The following is a 6,791-nucleotide window of genomic DNA, read 5'->3' as shown; positions in this document are numbered from 1 at the left end:
TTCCAATAGAGGAATTGAAGCAAACCCGGCTAAAATCCGAGCTCTGTCACAGTTGGCTATCCCAAAAGACCTCAAGCAAATCCAGAAATTAACTGGATGCGTGGCTGCCTTAAGCCGCTTTATCTCCCGATTGGGAGAAAAGGCAGTACCTCTTTATCGCCATCTTCGACGCACCGAACACTTCGAGTGGACGGATGCGGCCATGGCCGGATTGGAAGAAATAAAAGCCGTCTTGTCCAGCAACCCAATCTTGGCCGCGCCAAATATCGGCGAACCAATGCTGTTATATATAGCGGCAACACACCAAGTTGTAAGCGCAGTGCTCGTCGTCGAACGAGAGACGGACGGACATAAGTTCCCGCTTCAAAAGCTGGTATACTACGTATCCACTGTCCTCACTCCATGCAAATCACGGTACCCACATTATCAAAAGATAGCATACGCGGTCTTCATGGCATCCCGGAAACTATGACACTACTTTCAAGAGTGTTCAATTACGCTGGCCTCTGAAGTACCACTCAACGACATAATAAATAACCGCGATGCCACGGGCCGGATTGCTAAATAGGCTATTGAGCTCCTCCCATTCGACATAACATACAAACCACGGCGAGCCATTAAGTCGCAAGTACTGGCTGATTTCATCGCCGAATGGACAGAAGTCGAACTCCCTAAAGAGTACGGCGCGTACTCCAATTGGATCATGCACTTTGACGGCTCTAAGACGGTGGCTGGTCTGGGGGCAGGTGTCGTCCTGACATCCCCCACCAGAGATACAGTCCAATACGTACTCCAAATATTATACACAGACTCCAACAATGCAGCAGAATATGAGGCCCTGTTGCATGGCCTCCGGATGGCAGTCTCCATGGGCATTCAAGGCCTAAAAGTGCGTGGGGATTCGAACCTCGTAATATCTCAGATAAATGGAGACTTTGATGCCAAGGACCCAAAAATGGCGGCTTACCGCAATGCCGTCCTCAAAATGTCAGCTCGGTTCGAGGGGCTCGAATTCCACCATGTGGTCCGAGAAAACAATCAAGCGGCGGATATCCTCGCCCACATCGGCGCTAAGCGCGACCCTGTCCCACCAAATATCTTCTTGGAAAGGCTGTTTAAGCCATCCGTGGTGTGGGAAGGGGAGACCGACAACAACAGCCCGGATCCGGCCACAACACCATATCCTGAACACTCTGACGTAATCGGAGGCTTTGCCACCGAAATAACACCTTTGGCCCACGTAATTATGGCCGTCATCGCCCCGTGGACAGAACCCTTCTTGGCTTACCTAAATAGGCAAGAACTCCCTGAGGATCCAAACAAGGCACATTGCATTGTGCGGCGGCCTAAAGCCTACAAGGTCCAAGAGGGAGAGCTTTATAAGAAAAGCGCTACCGGAGTACTTCAAAGGTGCATCTCCGAAGAGGAAGGACGGAAACTTTTGGCATAAATTCATGCTGGACTCGGCGGCCATCACGCCGCAGCTCGGGCCCTTGTAAGCAAGGCCTTCCGTACAGGTTTCTACTGGCTGATAGCCCGAGCAGACGCACAGGACCTCGTCCAACGATGCGTCGGTTGCCAGCTTTTTGCAAACCAAAGCCATATGCCACCTACCGCTCTCCGAACAATCCCCATTACTTGGCCCTTTGCGGTCTAGGGGCTTGATATGGTCGGACCCCTTAAAGGCGGAAGCCATAAGAAAAAGTACCTATTGGTCATGGTGGATAAATTCACCAAATGGATAGAAGCCAAACCAGTTAAACGGCCGAGTCCGGACCAGTGATAGACTTCATATCCGGGGTTGTACACCGTTATGGTGTCCCCCACAGCATCATCACCGATAACGGCTCAAACTTCACAGCTGAGAGGTAAAAACTTGGTGCGGCAACATGGGCATTAAGCTTGATTATGCCTCCGTCTATCACCCCCAAACAAACGGTCAAGTCGAACGAGCAAATGGTCTTATTATGAGCGGCATTAAACCCATATTAGTGCGATCCTTGAAGGAATCAGATACGCACTGGGTTGAGGAGCTCGACTCCGTACTATGGGGGCTGCGGACCACGCCGAATCACACTACCGGATACACACCATTTTTATGGTGTACGGCGCAGAGGCGGTACTGCCCCGCGACATCATTCATGACTCACCTTGAGTGCGCATGTATAAAGAGAAAGAAGCCGAGCTTGATCGGCAGGACAGTTTAGACGCCCTGGAGGAGGAGCGTGACGTTGCAAAGCCCCGCTCCGCATTCTATCAGCAACAAGCTCGACGGTATCAAAGTAGAGAGGTACGGGCTAAAACTTATAACGTTGGCGAACTCTTTCTACGCCTACCAGAGAAGAAAAAGGACAAGCTCAAGCCCAAATGGGAAGGCCCCTTCATCATTGATAAAGTTCTAACTGGTGGAGCGTACCGTCTGCGTGATGCATCGGACAATCGACTCGAGCCAAACCCATGGAACGCGGCCAGACTCCGAAGGTTCTACGCCTAGTGCCGGACTCCGTGTTCGTCTCCTTCCCTCCGCCTTTTTTTTATATATATCCGCTATCTATCTTTCTTTCTTCCATTTTTCTTTATGGCCTTACAAGCTTAAAATGTATCTTGACTACACAATCTTGACGCGCCGTGCGTGCTGATTATACCTGGGGGCTTCTTATACAGAAGCTTAATATAATTATTTCCGGGCTTTTTGTCCCCATCACATGTGTTACTTTTCCACATGTACCTTTTCTTCGCCATTATATGCATCGATATGACTTAAGTTTTGGCCAAGCTGGGTTGCCTGGATCTTGTGTTTATGCCCTACGATCCCAGTAATTCGGCTAGGGCATAAGGGGAGCACCTCTGCAATTGTTACTACCGGGTCAGCCGGATGTGTACCTCAGACTGGGTGAAGCCGAAAGCTAGCGTTCTTAAGGGAATATTCGGTCAGTGAACAAAAGATGACTTTTTGCAATACATGCCCCCAAATGTTTATATTCTGCGTCTCTTTTCGCAGTTCGGACATGCACATTAATGCATGTGTACCCAGGGAAAGGAACCCTTAACGGAACTATTCTCCCTAGAAGATGTTTCTTACTATCCATGTAATATAACATAGCTAGTTGGGTACTTGTCTGTTCAAGCACTTATGACCCCTACGCCTGGTTTCCACGCGTACCCCAGTTTTTACATAACTGAGCGGCTATTCGGATACACTCCAGACTGTCGGGTCCGGAGGTCCGCCATGACAAATGAGTCACAATCCGGCTAGGGACAAAATATGTCATTCGAAGTACACAGTCACTTAGACTGACTAAATTATTCTTCTATACCATCCAACAGGCTGTCTAGCCTAGAATCCTATTGGGAATACTTTGCGGCTAATTTTACCTGGTCATATACCAGACTAACGGGAATCTCTTTCCCATCAGACCCTACAGGTCTGACCTTGGCCATGTGGTTCGGGTCAGAATTGGTATATCGCGTCTTCACCATTGCCCAGGCTTCCCTTCCACCTTGTCGGTAGGCCGATATCTTCCATAATCGGAAGCGCCGCCGCACTCCCTTGAGCATCTCTACGAGCTCCCCCATGCCTCCTGGCAGGGAGGCGGATGGCCACAAGGCCTGGGCAATGCCCTGCATCACCTGCCGAACTTGTTCGTGCAGTTGTGAGAGCTCTTGCAGAAGATCGCCCGTAGATCCAGGCATCTCCTCTTCGGGACGACCCGTCAGCATACCTACAGATATAACTCTGTTAGCCGGTTTCTTCGCCGAACTCTATAAAAGTTCGTTCAAGCACTTACTAAAAATGCCGCGTCGAAGCCTCTTATTCTCCTTTACGGAGTCAGCAAGCTGGGCCCGAACATCTTTCAGTTCAACGCCCAGCCGGGTATTGGCATCTTGGAGATCATTTTTCTCCCGCCTAACCTGCATAAGCACGCGCTCGCCAGCCGCTAGCTGTCGTTGAGCATGTTGCTCATCCCCCCGTACGATCTTCGGATTCACTCCGGGATTATCTGCAGAATCTATTGTTAGATTTGCATGCATGCCGGATACTAACTGGTACATGTCATTTCATTCTTTTCGATCAAGACAAGTATTACCAGATGGGCCTTCTTGGACTCCTCCATTCTGGCAATTGCGGCCCGTAGCTGGGCTTTGCACTCCTCCAGCTCTTGAGACAACTGGGTATTCTTCTCCGTAAGAACCTACGCATATAATGATCCTTTAATCAGTTGTGCCAACTGTTTCAAGTCTCAGGGGCTACTGATATACATAATTATCAGATTTTCTTACCCGTATATCTTTTACATACTGGTCCGTGGCTCTGGTAAGGCCATTTTGAGCAGCTCGGATGTACGTGTCTCCTGCGTTGAAGGCATCGAACGCCTCTTCGAAGAAACTAGGGTCGCGGAGTACAGCCCGGTGACGCCTGTGATTCATGGCACTCTCCACTTCGGAATTCGTAGCGGACAGCCTATCCGCATCCTCTGTAGGAGGAACATCCGGTGTTGTCCCCACGTTAGCATCTGCCCCTAATTCCGGCTCTGGAGTCCGGCTGGTGAAGGCGTGGCCGGCAGGCTCTCCGGACACGGTCCGGCGAGCGTTTTTCCTGCCAGGAACCATGGACGTTATTATATTTTAAAGACGACAACCACGGAGCAGGGTCTTTTCATACCTCTGCAACGGCGTCTCAGTCCTGACCGCCTTCCTTTTAAGCCTACCCGGCTTCGGTGCCCCTTGTTGATGAGTCACCGCGGGTTCGGCATGGCGCCCCGAGGGCCTTCCCTGTAAGACGCAATACGTGTGCGGTGGGTGAAGTGCAAAGAAGGGATCCTTCTCGGAAGTTGGGACTCCGGTCTTACTTACATGCGATGCAGGGAGCAGGCCAGGATAATCGGCTATGATGGCCACCAAGGCACCATCGCAGCTTAACTGATAGAACGTCATGTCGACGAGCTCCACAAATATGTCCAGATCTTCTTCGAGTCCGGGGTCGAGGGCCCGGTCAGGGTCCTCTGGCTGTGGAGACGGGCTGTGAACCTCCCTCACAACTTTTCGCAGTTCCTGCTATGAAATAACAAGGTAAATATTTATGATGAAGAATGCGGGAAGGTTTGGAGTAAAAGGTAGAAGCTCACCCAGTTTGGGGGGTTGTACATGGAGAATCCATCCCGTGGCTTAATGCGGATGAACTCCTGTTCCTCTCCTTTGTACAAGTCGGAAAGTATTTTCGCTAGAACAGCGGCGGAGCCCGGACATTTACGACCGCAGCGGGTGGCATCGTCTTCTCCATTGAAGTGCCACATGGGTTTCCCCCGATACTGAAGTGGCTGCAGCCCCCGCATTATACATATTGACATAACCTCGACTATTGACAGTCTTGATTTGGCCAGCATTTTCATCCTGCCCATCAGGTAAAGGACCTCTCTGTTATCTTCCTCCTGGGGGCTCCGAGGGCGCCAGCTGTGGCGTTTCTTCAAAGGGGCATTATCAAACCCAGGAAGGCCCATCCGAATAGGGTCCGGAAGGGGGACGTCCTCCATATAAAACCACTCCGAAGGCTAGTCTTCGGATGTTTTCTTCGGAGTACCGGACAGGTATCCGGTCTCGGCGATGCGCCATATTTCGGCTCCGCCCACTTGATATATTGACCCCTCCTGTGTACGGGGTACGAGGTAGAATAGCCTCTTCCATAGCTCGAAATGAGCTTCGCAGCCCAGAAACAGCTCGCAAAAGGCGACGTAGCCGGCGATGTGTAATATGGAGGCGGGAGTAAAATTATGCAGCTGGAGGCCATAGAACTCCAGGAGCCCGCGGAGGAATGGATGGATTGGAAATCCGAGTCCCCTCAACAAGTAAGGGACAAGGCATACCCGCTCCCCCCTGGATGGGTTGGGAAAGCTCTCCGCTTGCTTCCCGCCATTATAAGTGGCTAGTCCGGCTCGAACAGGGACCATATACGCAGGAGGGAGAAACCCCTAGGTCTGCAACTCTACTAATTGGCTGTGGGGGACGGAACACTTCTCCCAATTGCCTGGCTTAGTGCTACGGGAGCAAGAGGAGGAGCTGCGATGGCCGGCCATGATGGGATGGACTTTTCCAGACGCGCTCTGATGGATACTCGCTGTGGGAGGACGGTGTGATCTGGATCTGAGGATCCCTGTCTCTTTAAATAGACGATTTAATTACATGGTTAGGGTGGCAAATGTAAAAATGCCCCAACTTCTCGCATTCGCTCGACACGTGGAAGACAGCCATTATTAAAGCACAGAAGCCGAGGAGTGCAACATTTATGGGAAGCCGGACACTACTCGTACTCGGGATTGGGAGAAGAACCCGCCTTGCAATGCCGAAGCAATCTGCGCGCCGGACTCATCGTCATTGAAGCCTGGTTCAGGGGCTACTGAGGGAGTCCTGGATTAGGGGGTCCTCGGACAACCGGACTATATACTTTGGCCGGACTGTTGGACTATGAAGATACAAGATTGAAGACTTCGTCCCGTGTCCGGGTGGGACTATCCTTTGCGTGGAAGGCAAGCTTGGCAATTCGGATATGTAGATCTCCTCCTTTGTAACTGACTCTGTGTAACCCTAGCTATAACGCCCACGATGCGGCTATATCTCCCACGTGTCGAGGCACGACTTAGAGGCATAACCGCATTGTAGGTATTGTCGCAAGAAGGGTCATCTTCACACAATCCCATGTAATGAACAAGAATGGGATAACGAGAGTTGGCTTACAATCGCCACTTCACACAATACATAAATTAATTCATACATCATCCAAAATCCACACATAGACC

This window comes from Aegilops tauschii, chromosome 2, assembly GCF_002575655.3.
Source record: "Aegilops tauschii subsp. strangulata cultivar AL8/78 chromosome 2, Aet v6.0, whole genome shotgun sequence".
In the NCBI taxonomy this organism is placed as follows: domain Eukaryota; kingdom Viridiplantae; phylum Streptophyta; class Magnoliopsida; order Poales; family Poaceae; genus Aegilops; species Aegilops tauschii.
The sequence above is the reverse complement of the archived record's forward strand: the minus strand, read 5'-3'. Positions refer to the sequence as shown.